General features: G+C 51.3%; 1 protein-coding gene and 1 non-coding gene across 12 annotated transcripts in view; both read right to left on the bottom strand.

The window, feature by feature from the left end:
- HIVEP3 (HIVEP zinc finger 3) overlaps positions 1–19,887 on the bottom strand; it is a 494,489-nt gene that overhangs the window by 63,514 nt on the left and 411,088 nt on the right. The gene's annotated exons all lie outside the window — the stretch shown is intronic.
- On the bottom strand, positions 6,048–6,125 carry MIR4338 (microRNA mir-4338). Its single transcript, NR_049182.1, is given in 1 exon segment — positions 6,048–6,125. It is a non-coding gene; the product is annotated as a microRNA mir-4338 (primary transcript).

Below are 19,887 nucleotides of genomic sequence, written 5' to 3'. Positions count from 1 at the left end.
ATGAAGAAGTTGGGCTAAATGACCTTGAGGACCCCTTCCATTCTGGCAAGTCTAGATTTAGGCTTCTACGACCAGGCGGACGTGTGACCAACTGTGAAAATGCTGGCCAGGCTTCCTGCTGTGCTCAGGCCAGCTGTAACATTGATCTTGAGCCAGGGAAGAATTCCATGGGGCAGATGAAGCCCAAATCCCCGTCAGACCTTGGGCAGGTGAGTACACAGCCAGGGATACGTGCTGACCTTTGGAAAAGGCACTCCTCCCCGTGCCTGGCTGAGAGGTGAACTGGCAAGGCCAGGCTGCCCTCCCCGCCAAGTCTTGCGGCCATTCCCGGGGAGGGCTGGGGAAGGGTGCCCTGCCAGCCCCGTCATGGTCCGCCGTGGTTGCCATGACACCAAGCCGCATACAAATCTCGGCTGAAGCCCTGCTCTCCCCCAGCCAGACGCTGGACTCACCCGCAGGATTCTGGCGTCCCTCTGGATGGGGTCCCCACCACCGCTGACCCACCCGCAACCAGGAGGGTTCAGGGCACAGCAGGGTGCCCCTTCCCGGGATCCCTGTGCATCCCTGCTCCCCAGAGCTACCCGTGTCGCCCAGACCTCCAGGACACTTGCCCCAACGGTCTAGACCCTGGTCGGGTGCTGCCGGCTGACCCCCTCCCTGACTTTGGCTTCCCCACCCCCACCCGTGTCATCATCGCCAAGCCTGGCGGTTTCGGCTTCCTCTGTCTCCTTGCGCTCGCTCCAGGGGCTTTGGTCCACGGAAGTTCCTAAGACTGACGGTGGAACAAAAAACCTGGGGCGCTTTCTCCTTTAGATTTTTTTTTTCTAAATACTTTATTAATTTTTTGTCTTTTTAGGGCTGTACTCGCGGCATATGGAGATTCCCAGGTAAGGGGTCTAAGTGGAGCTACAGCTACCAGCTTATGCCACAGCCACAGCAATGCCAGATCCAAGTTGCATCTGTGACCTACACCACAGCTCATGGCAACGCCAGATCCTTAACCCACTGAGAGAAGCCCGGGATTGAACCCGCAACCTCATGGTTCCTAGTCAGATTTGTTTCTGCTGCGCCACGATGGGAACTCCTAACTTTTTTTTTTAAATGAAAGTGTACTTGAAAAATTTTAAGCCATTGGAGAATTGCACCTCCAGCCCCTAAATGCCCCTCGTCAGAGAAGCTACAGTTAGTTTAATGTATTCTTGCTGACACCCTGAGGCGTTTATGTAATACGCATGTGTACACTGGACCTTTTATATAAATGAAGAATAAACATAGCATACATACACCCTGATCTGTGACTTGCTTTTTAAAAACACACCTACGCGGGAGTTCCCATCGTGGCTCAGGGGAAACGAACCCGATTAGTCTCCATGAGGACTCGGGTTTGATCCCTGCCTTGCTCCGTGGGTCAGTGACCCAGTGTTGCCATGAGCTCTGGTGTAGGTCGCAGACGTGGCTCAGATCCCCCTGCTGCTGTGGCTGTGGTGTAGCTCAGCAGCTGTAGCTCTGATTTGACCCCCAGCCTGGGACCCTCCATATCCCGCGTGTGCAGCCCTAAGAAAGCAAAAGCCAACCAAAAAACCCACCGATGCATGGCTCTCCAGGCTCCCCTCAGTCTTTCTAGGGGCGGCATAGTCTTCCACTTGGGGCTGTACTCAAAGTCAGCCGGTCCTTTATGGATGGATACAAAGGTTGTTTCCGGCCTTTTCCAGTCCAAGAGATACTACAAAGGACAACCGCACACTCGGCAAGTGTCCCCTGAGGATGAAGTCCCAAAAGGGGCCACGCTCGGCAGAGGGAATCTGCTCTGGAGCTTCGCGGGGTCCTGACACAGTGCCGTCCGATCTGCACACATCCCGCCCCCACCAGCCGTAGCGAGAGGACCTTTCTCCAAACGGCTTCCTGCCCGGGTACCTCTTTAATATGTAGTAACAGGAAAATGGGTGCATTGCTTCCCATCACTGCCATTAACCGATCACCACGCAATTCGTGGTAAAAACAGCACGTTATCATCTCATGGTTCCAGAGGCCCGAAGTCTGAAATGGGTCTCACTGGGCTCAAGGCAAGGTCAGGCCACATTTCTTTCTGGAACCAGGGGAACGTCCACTTTGGGGCTCTGCCCACCTTTCAGATGGTACCTGCATTCCGCGGTCGCTGGCCCTGTGCGTCGTCACCGCGGGTACCGCCAGGCCGCCCCTTTCTCCCACTGAGTCACTCTGACTGCCCTGCGTCTCTACGGGCTCCTGCGGAGATGCTGGGCCCACCTGGATAAAGGAGGCTAATCCCCCGCCTCCACGTCCTGAAAATGTAATCACCTCTGCAAAGGCCCCTTTGTCATGAAATGCCACATGTTCCCGGGTTCCAGGGATTAGGGCGTGGACATCACCGGGGAAGACGTGCCTGCCACAATGGTATCAACATATATATTTTTCCCTTCTTGGGGCCACACCTGCGGCATATGGAAGTTCCTGGGCTCGGGTTCGAGTTGGGCTGCAGCTGCCAGCCTACATACGCCACAGCCACACCAATGCCACATCCAAGCCACGTCTGTGACCTACACCACAGCTCACGGCAACGCCGGATCCTTAACCCACTGAGGAAGGCCAGGGATCCAACCTGCATCCTCACAGACACTATGTCAGGTCCTTAACCCGCTGAGCCACAACGGGAACTCCCTCTGACTATTTTTTTAAAATCTGTATTTCCGGTTCTCTAGTGAGGTTTAGAACGTTGCATGAGCTAAGCAATGATTTCTTTCACGGAGTTATTTTTCATACCCTTAGTTTATGTTTCCCATGCATTATATTTTTCTTTGTTTCTGCAAAACTCTTTCAAGAGTGGGGATAGTGATCCTTTTCTGTATGAACTGCAAATACTTCTCCCTGTCATTAGTCTTTAACTTGGCTGAACAGAAACAATTTTGTGCCTGCGTGGTCAGGTGCATCATCAATCTTTCCTTTGATGACTTTTAGGTTTCATGTCCAAGACTATTTTTTAGACTGCCACCCACGTTTCTTCCAGCCCCTGCATGATTTCTCTTTCCCTCCCCTCTCTCTGTCCCTCCCTCCATCCCGCCTTCCCCTCCTTCCTCTCCGTTGCTCTCTTGGCTCCGTCCGGCACTTATGTTTGCGTGAGGAGTGAAGCAGCGACAAAGTTAGTGCTTTCCAGTACAGCGAACGCAGTGTCCAGCTGTCCTGGTATCGTTCTTGACTCGTCCACCCTCGCTCCATTGGGACGTCCTGGCGCAACTCCTAAGAGCACAGGTTCCATGGCATTCCCACCGTGGTACAGCGGGTTAAGGATCCGGCACTGTCTCTGTGGCAGTTTGGGTCACTGTTGAGGCACGGGTTCAATCCGCAGCCCAGCACTGTGGGTTAGAGACCCAGCACTGCTGCAGTTGTGGTATCTGCAGCTCAGATTCCATCTCTGGCCTGGCAACGTTCACATGCCGTGGATGTTGCAAAAAATAAAACAAACAAACAAAAAGCACAGGTTCTAGACTCCTCCAGATCCACCGAAACAGAATCTCCAGGAAAACAGCCCCAGAATCTTATGTAAACATCTGACCCAAACTTTTCGACAGCCTCGTATTTGGGGAAACTGCTGGAATGCCTCGAATTGCCTGATATAAGGACTCACCTTGCCTCTAGGTTCCCAATGTTCCTCCGCCTGTCCCCCCCGCCCCCGCCCCCGCCGACCTCTTCAACTGCCAGCCTCACCCGGCCTCGGCCTCTGTCCAGGACGCTCAGCAGCTCCCAGTACAGGGAGAGGCAGCCAGTGGTGTCTCCGCCTCGTCAGGCCCCGCCCCGCCCTGCTCCCGGCCCCCTCTCTCCACCTGCACTCTCACCTTGTGCCCACCCTAACCCAGTGCTCTTTACCCCTCTGCCCGGACCCCAGGGATCAGGCAGAGCAAGGAGTCTGCAGGCTAAACCCACAGAGGAGTCAGGGAATTGCTTTCTGAAAGGACATGTGTTTGAACAGGACCTTGAAAGATGGGGGAGGAGGGCCCGTTGAGGCTCAGCGGTAATGAACCCGACTAGCACCCATGAGGACGCAGGGTCGATCCCTGGCCTCGCTCAGTGGGCTAAGGGTCCGGCCTTGCTGTGAGCTGTGGTGTAGGTCGCAGACGAGGCTTGGATCCCACATTGCTGTGGCTGTGGTGTAGGCCGGCGGCTGCAGCTCTGATTGGACCCCTAGCCTGGGAACTTCCGTATGCCACGGGTGCGGCCCTAAAAAGACCAAAAAAAAAAAAGGTAAACGTTCATGGTTAGGCTTGAAAGAAAAAGATTCTAGCCTAAGCAGGGAGAACAACATAAACACGCAGAGCTCGGGAGGCAGGAACGTGGCCACAGGGAATGCTGAGTTTGTTGCCTCTCTCACCCCAGGGCTTCGCGGTTCCCGAGCCCTGTGTCCAGACAGGGGCCCCACCCTATGATGGGGTGGGTTCAGGGCATGAGCAGAAATGTTCCCACATTCCCTCCTGGGCCCTAGAATGACAAGAAAAAGCTCCAAATTGTGAAGGCTGAGTCCTGCCAAAGGGATCTTCCCTGGGAGCTGGGGTCAGAACTGACGCTCAGAACGTAGGCAGGAGGCACAATCTGATCCCACGGGGTGGCCAGGGGTGGGCTGCTGGGCTGGATCAGGCTCCCAGAGAGACCAGCCCCCACACCCTCCGGCGCGGACCCAATCATGGAAAACAGGCCCCGCCAGGGTCTGATGGACGCCTCGCGTCAGGCCTGTGGCCTCACCAGTTAAACAGCAGCTTCCTGGTGAACGTGTCCCCCCGCCCCTGCCCTGGGACTGGGTAGGGGCTGGACCTTATTCGCCTTGGCACTTCAGTGCCTAGCACTGGAGCCCGCGCTGAGTAAAATGTTAAAGATGTTTTAAAAACGCTTCAACAAGCATCTACCCTGCGTCCGACCGTCCTCAGCATCCGCGTGCCGGTCCTCGTGCACGTCCCCTTTTGCCGACGAGAGAACTGAGGCTCAAAGCGGGGAAGCGAACTGCTGCTGATGATACAAGGCAAGGCAGAGGTGGGATTTGAGCCCTGCGTTCCAGCCGCCACCAAGAACACCCCCAGGAGCTCCGGCTGGAGTCAGAAGGGCTCGGGCAGATTCTGCCTTCCTTCCCAGCACCCCAGCTCCTCCAGGAAGTCTTCCGGTCAACCGCAGCCATCTCCACTTGCACCAAAATCTACCCCCCCCCCCCCGCCATGTGCAATCAGTCTGCACAACCCTGTTATACCCCAGGGATGAGCTTCTTGATAAATGCTTTTCATCAACAATGAGTGGCGGATTATTCACTGTCTGGGCAGCTCTCAAATCATTTCCCTTGGCTGACTGTCTCTGCTCCTACTTTCTCTTCTTCTGCTCCCTCCCAACCTCAAAACCCAGACAAGTCTTGGAATTTCTCCACTGGTCGAAAAGCAAATTCTATTCATAGCAAAGAGAAACCAGGTAATCCCGGGTGCATTATACCTGGCTCGTGTCTGTCTTCCTGTTTGAAAGCCCAGGGATCAAGGCGGAATTGACATCACTGGGGACCACAGACTCCAGAGACATCACCAGGAGAGCAGAAACAGAGTCCACAGCCAAGATGCAACAACAATGCAGCCAGAATGCCGCTCCGCCAGACCCTCGGAAGCCCAGACTCAGCCCTGATTATCTGTGGTTGTGACGCCAGGCAACTGAACTCTCAGGATCGGTGGGGCTGTTCTTCGAGCTTCACACGACAGCTCCATCAGGCAGGGATTGGGGTCACCCGTGTTTTACAGGTGATGAAACTGAGGTACGACGTCACAAAGCTGGTCATGGCTGAGCTGGAACCTAAGCCTGGGCCATCAGAGGACCTCGCGTGGAGAGCCTCCAGGCAGCGGGGGCCAGGCCAGTCTCGCAGACAGAACTCAGATGTGTGTCACAGCCCTGACACCTTAGTAACCAAACATTGTTCCCAGAAGCCTTTCTTCCCCACCACGTGGACCGGCCTTGTGAAGAGCTTTGCTCCCCGCCTTCCACCTGGAAAAGTAGCCACCATGGGTAAGTCTTTCTGATCCCTTGAGATGCTCGGTCTCAATGGGAACAAGACTTACACACGGTTCCCACTGAGACTGAACATCTCGAGAGATCAGGAACTGGAGCCTGGACTCAGCAAGACCCTGGGGAAGCCCAGATGCTCGCAGTGAATTAACCTACAAAGTCACCTATTGTCATAAATCTAGCTGTCTATCCCCCGCCTATCTCATTACGTGTTGACAGCCACCTCGTTCCAGTAAGGACTCAAGGAGGCTTCTGGACACCTGTGAGACCTTGGCAAGCATCTGAACTTAGCTCGACCTGCTTATCCTAAATGGTCCAGGAGGTACCTGTGGGTGAAAGAGCGCCAGGAAGAACAAAGCCTGAAATGAAAGCTGGGCAGCGTCGCACAGGCTTGCCTTCCGGCCAGTTGCATTCTGCCAGCCTCTTATCGACACTGCCTACGAAAGCCCTGCCCCAGTGGCCTGCTCTCTCATCGGTGTCCAGCAGGTCTAGCTGTTCCTTTGAGAGCATTTCGTTTCTGCACAAATGACCACGGGGAAAAGGCACACCTGCCTACAAGCTTCCTAGGTCGTTAACAGTCCTTTGGTCTATTACAAAGGGTAGCCTATAGAACACACTTTAGCACACCTGCACACGCATCATAAACTCTACAAGGATTAAAGACCAGAGGGACTGGGTGACATACACCGTGTATTCCAGAGTGGACAATGACAAAAGCAGGGACTACCTGTGGTCTCCATCAACCTTGCCCATGTGGCAAGACGGATATAACTGCACGAGTAATGATACCGCAGCTGTCGTGTTGCTTTGCAGCTCACTTCTTCATTGAGTCACTCAGGCTGCAAGCATGACATGGGCCTTCGCAGTGCTGGGCCAGTAATAGGAAAGCAGCATAAATTATAGACCTTTCTAAAAAGCTATAGTAATCAAGATAGTTGTGACATCAACGCAAGGGAGAGAACAAAACAGCAATCAGTGGAAACAAGAGCACAAGAAAACAGACCCCACATAAACCTTCACCTGATTTTATGACTAAGCTGTTGAGACAGGCTGGCACCTGGGACCCTTCGCTGCAGAGCTCGCACCTGGACAAATGGCTCCTTGAGCAACAAAATACAAAGAAATGATATGGGGCTAAAAATAACTGTCTCCATGCACAGTTGGGGCATGTTACAGACACTAAGATGCAAAAAGACCCCCCCGAAAACCCAACTGCCACCTCCCCAGAGCTGGGAGCCAAAACAGGGAACAATGAGCAAGGGGAGGGTCGTAAGCATGCCCCCCGCACCCCACACCACCGAAGGGGTGGGCAAACCGCCTGGGCTGCCCTCCAGCCCTGGACCTGCCCACGCCCCCACCCCACATAAGGAACGAGCTCGCCCTCCACCCCCAACCTCGGCAAAAGGAGCGAGGGAACCTGTTACTTGATTTCGCTCCCTCTTGCTACAGCAGGGCTGTGAATAAAAGCTTGCCTGAATTTCTTGTGTGGCCTCCTAACAATTTCTATTGATTAAGGAAGGCCAAGAACCCTGGTTGTAACAGTGTGACTGCATTTGGTGTAGGGGGGGAATGTTGGTATTTTCAATAAGTGGTGCTGACTCAATTGGAAATCCATATGGAAAAAAAAAAAAAAAAAAACTTGGCTTAACCACACACAAAAAGTAATGTGAAAAGGATGATTGGCCTGAATACAAAAGACTAAAGTTTGCAGCAGAAAAACACAAGAACATACCTTCATGAACTTGGGGGACAGTGAAGATTTTTCACACGGTTCACAACAAGCAAAACCACTTAGAGGAAAGGATGGTTAAACTGGGCGTCATAAGATGAAAAACCGTCCACTGATTTTACAACTAAGGTGTTGAGACAGGCTGGCACCTGGGACCTGGGACCCTTTGCTGCAGAGCTCGCACCTGGCGTCATAGAATAAAAGGCAAAAGCACAGACTGGGAGACGACACTGCAGCACATATTCCACAAAGGACTCAGCCAGAAGATAAAAAAGGCCTACAGGTGAATTTTAAGAAGGCGCACAACCCAATTAAAAATGGCCAATGTTAACTCAAAAGGAATCGAAGATCTAAACATAAGAGCTGGGCTATCAAACTCTTAGAAGAAACACAGGGGAGAAGCTTCATGACATCGGATTTAGCAACGATTTCTTAAATAGGGGACTAAAGCGCAGATAATCAGTGTAAAAACGATAAACTTGACTCCGTCAGAATTTAAAACTTCTCTGTACCGAAGGACACAGTCCACAGGGTGAAACGGCGGTCTACAGGGTGGAGAACATATTTGCGTGTCATATAAGGGGTTATATCCAGAATACGTAAAGAACGGCAACTCGAGAACAAAAACAACCAACCAGGTGCAAAAAGAGCAAAAGTCTCGAACAAGCACTTCTCCAAAGATACACGAATGGCCAGCAAGCACATGAAATGATGCTTAGCATCACTAATCATTAGGGAGATGCAAGTCAAAACTATAAGATACTACATCGCACACATCAGGAGGGCTATTATAGTAATGATTTAAAACACCACCCAGAAAATAACAAGGATTGACAAGGGTGCAGAGAAACTGGAATCCTTATGAACCGTTGGCGGAGATCCAAAACCGTGCAGCCTCTGTGGAAAAGGGTACGACGGTTCCTCAAAAAAATTAAAATAGAACTACCAAGTGATCCAGACATTCCACCTCTGGGTATATGCTCCAGAGAATCGAAAGCAGAGTCTCAGAGAGACATTTGCAGACCCAGGCTCAAGGCAGCATTCTCTGCAAAAGCCCAAAGGTGGAAATAAGTCCCAGTGTCCCTGGACGGGTGACCGGAGGAACTGCATGCGGTACATCCATGCAAAGAATACGAGCCAGTCTAAAAAAGGAAGGAAATTCTGACACATGCGACACGGGCGAACCCTGAGAACACGATGCGAAGTGAAATACACCAGTCACAGAAAGACACAGAGTACATGACTCCACGAATTCCAAGTACCTGGAAGAGCTAAATTCACAGAGACGGAAGGAAGGGGGGTTACCAGGCGCTGGCAGGGAAAGGGGGATGGAGATTTGTTGCTTCATGAGTATAAAGTTTGAGTTGTGCAAGACACAATGAGTTCTGGAGCTTCACTGATCTTGCGCAACCATGTGAAAGTACTTCATAGTACTGAACTTAAAAAATACTTCATAGTACTGAACTTAAAAATATGCTGTGCGTATCTTACCACAATTTTTAAAAATGGCCAAAGACTTGAAGAGGTATTTTTAAAAAGAGGTTATCTAAATGGTCAACACGCATGTGCAAACGGGCTCAGCACCATTGCTTCTTAGGGAAATAGAAATGAAATCTACCGCACATTCGCCAGAGGGGCTCGCAGGAAACACACAAAATGATACCAAATGTTGGCAAGAGTGTGGAGCACCTGGAATCCTCCTCCTGCATAGGTGGTGGGAAGGCAACTAGACTCGACCATCTGGACAATTGATGGGTAAAATCTTCAAAGTCAGACGCACACCTACCCCACGACCTAAAGATTCCACGCCTAAGCCTGCTCCCTACAGAAACACATATCTATGTCTGCCAACAAATGCAAACGAGAATGTGCATAGTAGCTTTATGTTACGAAGCAGCAAAAACTGGAAACGACCCAAATGGCAACAACAAACAGATAAATAAATTGTGGTATATTCACATAAGGATTACCACAGAGTAATTAAAAAGGACAAAGCACTGCTACAGACGAAAATACAGATGGATATCACAGATAGAATAATCAGCAAAGGAGGCCAGACACACCGACTGTATACCACGCGACTCCGTTTAGTTGAAATTTAAGTAGAGGCAAAGCTAAGTTTACTGTCTTGGAACTGAGCACAGTGGCTCTCTTCGCTGAGGCAGACAGGTAGTGCCAGGGGCGGGGGGGCGTGGAGGAGCTTCCGAGTGACAAGACAGGGGGTGTACATCTCGATTGGGTGACGTGTGCATTCCACGAGTGAAAACGATTCGAGTCGTAACCTTGTGCCAGGTGTTCAGCACTGTGCGTTTGCTATGACTCAAGTTTATGAGTCTGAAGTGCCATCTACGAGGCTAAGGAGGCACCTGTTGCGCCTCAATTTTAAAAAAAGGCTCGGACTTCGCACTTGAAAAACTCAAAACCCACGGGAAGAGAAACACAAACAGAAAGAGGTCGTAAGGTGTACAGGCTGGGGGGGGAGGAAGGGCCGCGGCGGGAGAGGCTTGGGAGAAGGCACACAGGGCTCTGAAGGACCGCGGGGTTCCGCCAAACAGAAAAGGGGACTCGTGACCAAAGGCGGGAGGCTGCTGAGAGTGTGAGAAGGGAGTTGAGGGCGTCAGAGCACAGTGGTGGGAGATGGAGCCGAGGCCATGAATCGAGCCAGTCCTCAGAGCTGCTTATTTAAAGGGGTCCCCATAAACATTTGTTGAGGGAATGAAGGAGCCTTCCCACGGTCACGACACATCCGGGCTTGGAGTTGAGGGCATGGTGTGTTTGCAGGGCAGTACGTGCGGATGAGATGCAGCCAGGGTGTAATCGTGGAGCTTGTTTCTTCTCAAGTTAATTTCCCCAAAGTTTATGGTCTCCCAGGCCCCAGAATTAGAAGCCATCCTCACTCAGTTAGGGTTCTGACCCTCTACTAGGAACACAAAGGGATTTTGGGTTTTTTTTTTTTTTTTTTGTATTTACCTTCCACTCCATCTCACCATTTTGATAATTATATATTTTTGGTTGCTCTGGCAGTTGCCTTTAATACCCTCCAGGAATATACTTAAACTGCCATTTCCTGGTCTGTCGACTTCAGGCAGAGCATCTATTCATTTCCCGCTATGAACAATGAAGAAATTCATGCACGGTCTCACCTTCCCATCTCCTTTCCTCTGTCCACCTTTAAATTTCTGGTAGTGATGCGCTTATTATTACCCTGCTAAATTTCATAACAGTTGCATTCTCTTCCACATGACAACTAAGTCTGGTCTATACAGGTTAATTCTAAAAGAGGAAGCGAATGTAACAATACGATTGTAACGGGATCACTTCCTGAGGAACAGCTCAGTGCGAACTGGACCCAAGGGAAAGAAATGTAATTCCACATGGCTCCAACTCCGTCCCAAGAAGAGGGGTCTTCCACAAGTTACGAACAAATCAATCTTCCCACACTGTATTTATGGCTCCCTTCATTTCTTGATTCGCATGTTATTTATTATCTTTTTTGGTTGACAGAAGTAACTCCAGAGTTTTTTTCTTCCGGAGACATGGATCACGGAGTAAATCCATTTTCCAAACTCTTACACATCAAAAGCCTTTATGCCGCTTTCAAGGTAGGAGGAGGTAGAGTTATTAGTTCCAAATCGTCCTCCTCCAGAATTCTGAAGGCACTGGTTCACCATCCTTGGGCATCTTCCATGCTGATGAGAAATTCTCATGTAAGTTTGATTCTATCTGGAAGCTTTTTGTTTTATATCCCTGATGTTCTGAAATTTCAACAAGATTGACTATCCGAATGTTCCTTTTCACTAATTCCTGTCCTGAATTCAGTGTAATTTTTCCATTCTAAAGCTGTGCATGTTTTCAAGCTCAGGGGAATTTTCTTTTGCTACGTCTTTGATTTTTTTCTACCCCTTCTTCTTCTTCCTCTGCCATTGTCTGTCATCTCTGCTTCGGATTTCCTATTTGATGAATATAAAACCTCCTGGATCCATCCACGAACTTTCTCTCCTGATGTTTTACTCAACATTCTGGGATATTTTCTTAGTTGGGACTTCTTTATCACCAGTCTGGTCTTCCTCTATATGCACTGTGTGTTACTTTATCCACGGAATTCTTCTGGGAGTCATATTTTTAATTTTCAATAATTCTTTCCTTTTTCTGATAGCTCCATCTTCATCGCTCAGCTGGTTCCTTTCTATTACATGAGATAATCTCTCAATCACTGCCAAGGATACTAATGATAATTTATTTTAGGGTTCTCTTATATTTGAACTATTTCCCTTGGAGTGAGCGCTTCTTCTCTTTTTCATTTTAGGTGTTCTTTTTTTTTTTTTGCTACTGGTTTTCTTCTAGTCTTTGGTGACCCTGATAGTCCATACATATTTATGAATATTTATGCTGTGAAGTTAGCATATGTGTCAGGATACAAGTTCTAGCTCCTGTAACAGGTTCTAGCTCCTGTAACAAGGACCCAGCTGTAAGACTGGCTTAGACAAGACAGAAGTTTATCTCTGTCTTGTGGTACCAGTTTGCACGTAGGCGGCTGTGGGATAACAGGATGACGTCACGGTGTGGGGATCGTTGATCTTGCTTTTCTGTGACCCACGGCGTTTGCCACCGCTATGCCCACACCCTAGTCAGCAAGAAAGAGACAGGGAGAGCAGGATGGGGAGTTGTACTTGGGGTTTTGGCTCGCGCCAGCCACAGGGCCACACCTGGTTGCTAGGAAGCCCAGGAAATGCAGCCTTTACTTGGGTGGCCATGTGCCTTGCTAAAACGGCATCCTACAGAAGGAGAGAAAAAGGGTACCGGTGAAACGATGAACTGGAAAGGGCTGCCTGCGAGGTCTTCGGTCGACTTTTCTGACAGGTTTGCCCTTGAATGTGACGGGGATCATGAACCTGTTCTATGTAAGGTTCTTTAGGAAAGAGTAGAGCATTTTGATGGCACATAGCCAGTAAGGACTGTGGAGAGGACGCTGGCCAGTGGACTCCTGCAACTGCCCAAAGAAGGGCTTTACCCCACGGTGGGCACAGTGATATACTTCACCCCGAGCTGGAGCTGCCACACCTCCCTGCCTGGCCCTGGCCCTGGAACTGAGTCGGCTGGGTCGCTCCGGAACTCCCGCAGCTGAGCTCCTACCTCGGGTTCTGGCTCCGTTATTTCCCTTAGAGAGTGTTTCTTGGGAGCTGGCCTGTCACTGGCTGCCTGCCTCTGCAGTAAAAAGTGAGAGGGGTTGAATTGGACTTGCCCTTTGAAAAGTTCTTCAAGGGACTCTGCAACCCTGGCAGCCTCTTCCTGCTCTTTGTTTTGCTGGCTCTTGAACGATGCCTGGCTTTCACGGGATAAAGACCACTCAGGCCTCTGGGGTCTTGGCTGCAGTGTCTTCTGCTCTGATTTCTCCATTGCTATGCAATCTCCTGGACTTCCTATCTTCTGCTGTAAGATTTATCGACATTTTTGGTTCATGAGTGGCTTTCCATCTTGTTCCCCAATATGATGGTGCTATCCTTTCAAAGCTGGCCTTCTCTGTGATCTAATAATTTCCAGGGGTTCCATGGAGGTGGACACTTGTGCTCCAGCTGTTAGGAAATCTTTGGGTTGTGACTCACTGGCAGCGAGTCACATGGCCACTCAAGGAGACGGACACACCAGGAGGGAGGAGGCCCCTTCCGGCTGGGGGCTGTCGTCTTAGAGCCCCACACTCTCCATTCTTTGGAGGGTTCATTCAGTGCTCCTGACTCCAGCACCCCCGCCCCACCCACACTGAGGGATGAAGGCTCCATCAAGGGTAGGAACAGCTGGTCCTGCTCACTTGGGCAGCCGGGTGGTCCACCAGGCAACATTAATGACCTGACTGTCCGAGGGGCCTGCAAGTCGCTGAGTGGGCACCTGGCATGTCCTTCTGCCCTCTTTCAGATTCTGGGGAAAGCCTTTGGAGGTAGCCAATTAGCCAGCTCTCCGTACCCTGGCCCCCACTGTCACCCAGGAGCTCAGAACCATGGAGCTGTCTACGCTAAGGGTGCTGAGAGAAGGGGATCCAGAGGCTGCTTCTCCTCGGTTGCTGCTCTCCTTCCCAAGACCCCTCAGGCTCTGCACGTAGTTTCCGCTCCCTGGTGTGGCTCCAAAGGCCTCTCCAGGGGGCTCCTCCCCGTGTCTCCAGCCTCTTCCCTCCCTTCTCCCTCCGATCTGTGTTCCGGCCTCAGGGAGCCGAAGAATTCTCAGAACACATGCTGTTCCCATTGCCCCAAACACCCAGTCCCTTCTAGACACGTGGCAAACTCTCAGTCCTCCAAACCCACCTGTGACGGTCCCTTGGCAGGGCCATGGTACCAGCATATGGTCAAACATCATTCTAGATGTAGGCACTTTTCAGATGAGATTAACATTGAAAGCTGCAGACTTTAAATAGATTACTCTCCATAACCTGGGTGAACCTCCTGCAATCAGCTGACAGAACAAAGACTGACCTCCCCTCAGGAGGAAGGAACTCTGCCAGCAGATGGCCTTAGGGCTCCACGTGCCACTCCCTTGGGTCTGCACCCTCCCAGCCCACCCTGCAGATTTGGGACTTGCCAAGCCTCCAAAATTGTGTGAGCTGATTTCCTAAAATAAACCTCTCTCTCTCTCTCTCTCTCTCTCTCGATATACACATATTTTATTTATTTATTTATTTATTTGTCTTTTTAGCTATTTCTTGGGCCGCTCCCGTGGCATATGGAGGTTCCCAGGCTAGGGGTCAAATCGGAGCTGCAGCCACCGGCCTACGCCAGAGCCACGGCAACACGGGATCCGAGCCGCGTCTGCAACCTACACCACAGCTCACGGCAACGCCGGATCGTTAACCCACTGAGCAAGGGCAGGGATCGAACCCGCAACCTCATGGTTCCTAGTCGGATTCGTTAACCACTGCGCCACGACGGGAACTCCCGATATACACATATTTTAAACAATACCTGCGGAGCACACAGCCCTCCGAGGGTGGTAGTGCCTTTAAGTTCACTTGACAGATCAGGCAAATAAGGCCCCAGAGGTCACAGGACCTGTCCCCACATATTCCATAACAGGTGGACCGGGAGTCCCAGCAAGCGGGCGGCTCCCCCGCGCGTGCTCTGCTTGGCATCCCCTCCCCACATCATCTCCTGGCACAGCACCAGCACGTTTAATCAAGGAAGGAGGAAAAAATGGCATTTTGCTCAAGCCTGAAGATCCAGAGACTTGGCTTTGCCCCTCCTCCCACGCCCCCTGCCCCTTCACGGAGCGACATGAGCCCCTCGTGCCGACCTGTGCTGGAAATGAAGGGTGTGGACTGTAGTGGGTCTCTGGGGATCTTACCCGCCCTGATATTCTGGATGCTTCTGCTCCCTAGCCTGGGTCTCACTTCCCCAGGAGGCCAGGGAGGGGTGGTGGAGGGCAGCAGGCCCCCTGGGGACCGACTCACCTCCCTGGATACAGGCAAGGCAGAGTCCTGCTCACTCACCGGCAGGGACTCCCCTCCCTTCCTAAGAACTCCGGATCCTTCCAACGTGCCACAAACCTCTCCAAATGAGCTTCCTGCTAGGTTTTGGCCCGAGTGAGCGATCTCTCTTTCCCAAACAGGCTCACCCCCCGTCCTCCTGCCCACGTCGCTCCGAGCTCCCCCTCCAGTGGCAGAGAGCACTGCCAGTTCCGTGTTGCTTACTGTGTGCACGGAGCTGGGCTCAAGACACTTTATGTCATTTGCTTTTTAGGGCCGCACTTGCGGCATATGGGCATCCCCAGGCAAGGGGTCGAATCGGAGCTGCAGGTGCCAGCCTACACCACAGCCACAGCCACACAGGATCTGAGCCACATCAGCAACCTACACCACAGCTCATAGCAATGCTGGGTCTTCGACCCACTGAACGAGGCCAGGGATCAAACCCACGTCCTCATGGATCCTAGTCGGGTTCGCTTCTGCTGGGCCAGGCCAGGAGCTCCGCAAGCCGTGGCCCTCGCTGTGCTCAGTGTCACATGTCACGGCTCCGGCTGGAGATCGCAGAGGGCAGAGCTGTGTTTACGCTCCCCGTGCTTGCCGCAAAGCAGGCACTCACAGTTTATGAATGAAAGAATGAATGAATGAAGTTGTTTTTGTTTGGTTTTGGCCGAGCCCATGCCACGTGGGTGTTCTCAGGTTCCTTAACCCACGAGGCAACTTGATCCACTAAGGAGCTCCTGCACGAAGCTGTAATTGTGGAAAATCTTAGCTAATGGATAGTTTACAGAAGTCACCTGGATTCCTTTCTGGAAAAGAGGGTGTATTCATTTTCAAGATGAGAGAGTACATTAATCTGTTAATAAATGGAATTTTCTCAATTTCGCGTGTCTCATAAACATAACTTTTTGGAGCCTGCTCTATTAGCTGATGTCCAGTATAATTCACACGCCATAAATCTCGCCCTTTCCAACTTACGATTAAGCGGGTTTTCGCATATTCACAGGATCCCGCGATCATCACCACGTAATCCTGGGACACGTCCATCATTCCGAAAAGAAAGCCACCTCAGCGGTCACTCCACCTTCCTCCCCTGCAGAGCCCTCAGTTACCTGACCTTCTGTCGCTACCAGTTTGCCTTTTCTGGATGTTTCATCTCAGTGGGGCCACACAGTATGTGCTCTTTTGCATCCGGCTTCTTTCACTCGTTGTCCTTTGCTTTCAGGGTTTCAGTATCTCAGGGTACCTCTCAGAGTCCCGCTGGCCCCATTATCGTTTCGCAGCCGTAAAGGCAGGGAGCTCACGCCGTCTGGGGTGGGTGCTGCGAGCTCTCGGGGCAGCACGGGGCCTGGCCGCAGAGGGAGAGCACCGGGCAGGGTGGGAGTCAGGCGGGAGATGGGAGTCACAGCCTGGACAGTCTGGGGCCAGCAGCAGAACCAGTGGGTAGCAATCCGTGGTGCAGGGAGGCTGGGAGCCCTGAAGGACACGCGGAGGGCCCCAGGGGACAGCTGCCTGCAGACCCAATTCTCTGAGCTGCCCAGCCCAGTCATTTCTAAGGCGGCCCCAAAGCTCCAGCAGGAGGTGTGGGTCCCCGGGACCTGCTGGTTCAGATCTAAGGGTGCACAGCAATAACGCAGGCACTAGCCGAGAGGCAGCACCTCCTGGCAGGAAACCCCAAAAGGCTAAAGAGAGCCAGTGCTTCGGTCCTAGGCAGTCTGTACAGGAACTGACTGATTAATTAATTCATTCGCTAATTCTTTTTTTTTTTTTTTTCAGTTTTAACTTGCTTTATTCCACAGAGGAGCTGAGGTAGTTTACAAAAACAAACCAGGAGCTCGAATTAGAAACGATGCAGTGAGCCAGGGCATTGGAAGACACAAGGCCCAGAGCAGAAGGGGTGGAAGAACACAGAGAAGAAGCTTCGGAGCCCCGCGTGGTGGCTCAGTTTGGGCCCCGGGTTCTGGGTAGGGCTTCCTGGCAGTAAAAGAAGGAAGGACAACACAGTTCGTGTCACCTTCTCAGTGTCCTGCCCATAAGCGCAGCGGTTGCCCCGAAAAAGCATAGCTCTTCTTGGCACTAAGATCTGAAGAGAATTCCTCCCACACTGTTCCAAACAGGGACCCATTCACAAAGCCATTCCTCCAGCACGTCTCGGGCTGTGACGCGCCAGCTCTGGGCTGGTTCTGCCAGGCTCTAAAGACGCCAGGCAGGCCCCACCCTTTACATCATTAGCTCTGGTTTGGGAAACGCTGTGCCTGCCATTTGGTGACCACCAGGCCACATTTCGCCAGAGACACATAGCACCTGTTCGGTTATTTATATAAAACTTCAATGTCCTTTGACTTGAATTCGACTTATTCAACCAGAGCCTCGTATTAGCAATAAGGATATGGATGTAACTGTCAACTCTAAGTTTTTATTGAATTGTTTTTTTTCCATCTTTTTAGGGCCACACCCGCATGGCATATGGAGGTTCCCAGCCTAGAGACGGAATCAGAGCAGTAGCTGCCAGCCTACACCACAGCCACAGCAATGCGGGATCCTTAACCCACCGAGCAAGGCCAGGGATCGAGCCTGCGTCCTCATGGATACTGGTCAGATTCATTTCCACTGAGCCACGACGGGAACGTCTACTGAATTGTTTTAAGAGAAAGAAATTACTATTAACATAAGGAAGTTCCCCCACGTTCCCCCAAAACCACTTTGTGTTTTATCGGCAGTTTGTGTGCTACGAAAATCCCGCATTTTCCTCACGATGCACTGGGGTACGTACCCCTTTCATGGACCTCAAAGTTCCCGCTCACCCATCTGCCTACCAGAGTGATGGAGCTGGTCCCTGGGCAGACCTGGTTTAGGCTCCCCATCAAGCCCGTGATCACAGAGCTGGAAGAGCCTTTGAGGGGCATCCAGTTCAAAGCCATGTGTGACAGGCGCAGATGCAGAGGCCCAGGGAGCAGAAGGGACTTGCCCCCAGTTAGAAAGCTGGTGACAGGATAGGTGCCAGCATTTCTTTCAGCCTCGCCTCCAAAGTCACTGCTCACACGGACAGGGGGCCATTTACCTGACCAAAGACTGGCACTCACCAAAGGCAGGGGGACTGGGGTTTCATCCAACAGCAAGTCCCATAAGGGAGGGAACCATGTCTCTTTAGTTCCCCAGAGTCACTCAGCACCTAGCACTCTGCCCGGCACACAGCAGGTGTTCAGAGAACAATCCTGAGATGTTCACAGCGAGTTCTGGGTGACAGTCACTTTTGGGGGGCATGGGAGGGGCCTGCGATTGTGGGGGGCTATGCAGCAGCTTCTGCTGTACCTGCTGAAGATTTCTGAAGCAGGGTAGTGGGTTTACCACCGCTTGTTCTATTACTGCGTATTCTGTTGTTCTGGTTGTTTGGCTGAAATATTTTTTAAAATATAAAAAGATGTGTCAAGTACATGAATAAAGCTAATATTAGCTCTTTAACAAGTGTGACTTTCTCTGCTAACATATCTCAAGGGACGAACTGGAGTGGAAAGAAACGGCTCTGATTTCCATGGCAGGTGGACCCCAGCTGGGGGAGGGGATCTTCTCAGCCTGTCACCTGTCCCTCCACTGCCGAGGCCTGTGGCACTTGGGGGGAGGTGAATCTGAGCGTGACGGAGGCCCACGGAGGCAGATCTATCTCAAGCAGGCCACGGCATCCTTGGCACAGCTCACAATAGCTGAGCCAGGTCTGGGCCCCACTTGGAGAGAGTCCCTGCTGGATCCACGAGAGCTGCAATGATCAACCCCACATCCAGGCAAGCAGCATTTTCATGAACCCAAGCCACCAAATCCTTGTTCCCCATCCGCAAACATGACAGGTCCTGGCACACATATTTAGTGAACAACAGGCTACTTGGTTGGGTCAAATGCCAAGCCGGGACGTATGCTGAGATTGCCAAGATGAGCCCACAGTCTCGGAGTCTCGGGGCTGGAAGGTGTCTTCGAAGGCACCAGCGCACCCCTCATCCATGACTCAAGCCTCACTTAGGGTCTGCTCTCAGGAGGTCACTCCTGGGGCAGCCAGCATCGCTCTTTGTTTTTTTTGCAAGGGGGTAGGGATGCATTTCCTTCTCTCTCTGTTTTTTTTTTTTTGATTTTGTAAAAATGGAATCTCCCTGTGTGCATTTCTCTGTATCTTGCTTTTCTCATGGATAACCTTTCTAGATCAAAGGCCAACATGTTTTTGAGCAGACGCTCAAAACCAGGCAGGGTTATAAGCACATCACCGGCCTCGAGCCTATAGGGCAGAGGCGTTGCCGATTCCTCCTTCACCAAAGAGAAGCCCGATGGAGGCTGACGGTCAGAGCGCCGTGTAAGGTGGTTTTGGGGATCCGGATCTGAATCCTGGCAGTCTGCTTCTAGCCCCTGTGTTCCTAGCTGCTGCACTTTCCTGGTCTTTTAAAACAGATCCAGGGTCTCATCGTTTTAATAGCTGAATGATAGGCCATGCTTTGAATATAACACCTTCAAGCTTTCTTTACTGTTGAGTTTCGTATTTTTTTCTTTTCTTTTCTTTTTTTTTTTCTTTTGCCACTAGAATTTTGCAATAAACATCCTTTGTACACATATCTTTACAGACAAGTGCTATTGTTCCATAGGCCGGATTCCCAGAAGTAGGGCCCTGGGTCAAAGGGTATGTGTGTTTTGGGTCGAA

This window comes from Sus scrofa, chromosome 6 (genome assembly GCF_054392235.1).
Source record: "Sus scrofa isolate SSC_HxYL_T2T_F1_AM1 chromosome 6, Sscrofa_HxYL_maternal_Yorkshire_Landrace_v2.0, whole genome shotgun sequence".
NCBI classification, from domain to species: Eukaryota; Metazoa; Chordata; class Mammalia; order Artiodactyla; family Suidae; genus Sus; species Sus scrofa.
The sequence above is the reverse complement of the archived record's forward strand: the minus strand, read 5'-3'. Positions and strand labels throughout refer to the sequence as shown.